Source organism: Gobio gobio, assembly GCF_949357685.1.
Source record: "Gobio gobio genome assembly, chromosome: 19".
NCBI lineage: Eukaryota > Metazoa > Chordata > Actinopteri > Cypriniformes > Gobionidae > Gobio > Gobio gobio.
The window spans coordinates 2,032,150-2,034,335 of NC_137112.1; positions in this window are offsets into that span (position 1 = coordinate 2,032,150).

The following is a 2,186-nucleotide window of genomic DNA, read 5'->3' on the forward strand; positions in this document are numbered from 1 at the left end:
ACACACACTCCCTCTCTCACACAGACAGATGGTGTGGCCCGTGTGTGTGCGGCTCTGATGATGGTCCAGTTCTGTGTTTTCTGTCATGAGGACTTCTGTTGGTCTTATTACTGATGATGTTTACTATAGCAGGGGATTGTATAAAGTATGATGAAGTATATACAGAGAGAGAGAGGGAGAGAGTGTGTGTGAGGGAGAGTGTGAGTGTGTGTGTGTGTGTGTGTGTGTGTGTGTGTGTGTGTGTGTGTGTGTGTGTGTGTGTGTGTGTGTGTGTGTGTGTGTGTGTGTGTGTGTGTGTGTGTGTGTGTGTGAGGGAGAGTGTGAGTGTGTGTGGGTGTGTGTGTGTGTGTGTGTGTGTGTGTGTGTGTGTGAGGGAGAGTGTGAGTGTGTGTGGGTGTGTGTGTGTGTGTGTGTGTGTGTGTGTGTGTGTGTGTGTGTGTGTGTGTGTGTGTGTGTGTGTGTGTGTGTGTGTGTGTGAGGGAGAGTGTGAGTGTGTGTGTGTGTGTGTGTGTGTGTGTGTGTGTGTGTGTGTGTGTGTGTGTGTGTGTGTGTGTGTGTGTGTGTGTGTGTGTGTGTGTGTGTGTGTGTGTGTGTGTGTGTGTGTGTGTGTGTCTGTGTGTGTGGGCATGTTTTTGTGAAATATCAGGACACAAATGTGTATAATGACATGGGTATTACAAAAAGAGGGAGAAATATGAGGACGTTCCCCATGTCCTCACTTTTCAAAATGCTTATAAATCACAGAATTAGGTTTTTTTCACAGAAAGTGAACTGCACAGTCTCCTGTGAGGGTTAGGTTTAGGGGCAGTGTGTGTGTGTGTGTGTGTGTGTGTGTGTGTGTGTGTGTGTGTGTGTGTGTGTGTGTGTGTGTGTGTGTGTGTGTGTGTGTGTGTGTGTGTGTGTGTGTGTGTGTGTGATGGGTAGGTTTAGGGGCAGTGTGTGTGTGTGTGTGTGTGTGTGTGTGTGTGTGTGTGTGTGTGTGTGTGTGTGTGTGTGTGTGTGTGTGTGTGTGTGTGTGTGTGTGTGTGTGTGTGTGTGTGTGTGTGTGTGTGATGGGTAGGTTTAGGGGCAGTGTGTGTGTGTGTGTGTGTGTGTGTGTGTGTGTGTGTGTGTGTGTGTGTGTGTGATGGGTAGATTTAGGGGCAGGGGCAGTGTGTGTGTGTGTGTGTGTGTGTGTGTGTGTGTGTGTGTGTGTGTGTGTGTGTGTATGTGTGTGTGTGTGATGGGTAGGTTTAGGGGCAGTGTGTGTGTGTGTGTGTGTGTGTGTGTGTGTGTGTGATGGGTAGATTTAGGGGCAGGGGCAGTGTGTGTGTGTGTGTATGTGTGTGTGTGTGTGTGTGTGTGTGTGTGTGTGTGTGTGTGTGTGTGTGTGTGTGTGTGTGTGTGTGTGTGTGTGTGTGTGTGTGTGTGTGTGTGTGTGTGATGGGTAGGTTTAGGGGCAGGGGCAGGGGCAGTGTGTGTGTGTGTGTGTGTGTGTGTGTGTGTGTGTGTGTGTGTGTGTGTGTGTGTGTGTGTGTGTGTGTGTGTGTGTGTGTGTGTGTGTGTGTGTGTGTGTGTGTGTGTGTGTGTGTGTGTGTGTGTGTGTGTGTGTGTGTGTGTGTGTGTATGTGTGTGTGTGTGTCTGCGCTCAGGGCCTCTCTTTTGTCTACAGAGTCAGTGGAGCCGAGCGCCGCTGGGGTTTCCCTCTTCGTCTCCTCTGACCGGTGCGGATCACGTTATGGTCGGTGCGTCTTCACAGCGGGGAAACGTCAGTGTGTGAGTGTGTGTGTGTGTGAGTGAGATCTGCGGTGACAGCTGTCAATCAGAGCACGCGGCTGCGGGCGAACCTCCTGTCATGTGGGATCAGTGGAGGATGAGCAGATGAAGCCGACCAACCGGCCAGTGCTTCTCTCAGCTCTACTATAAAACCACAGCATAACAGTCAAGATGAGTTACATTACGTATGTGTCATGGACTCCTCTAGACCCCTGAAGCTGTGCTGTGGGATCTGGCACCAAGATGTTAGCAGCAGATCCTTTAAGTCCTCTAAGTTGTGAGGTGGGATCGGACTTGTTTGTTCAGCTCATCCCACAGATGCTCGATTGGATTGAGATCAGGGGAATTTGGACTCAGACTCGTTGTTGTGCTCCTCAAACCATTCCTGAAGCATTTGTGCTTTGTGGCGGCGCATTATCTGCTGAAAGAGC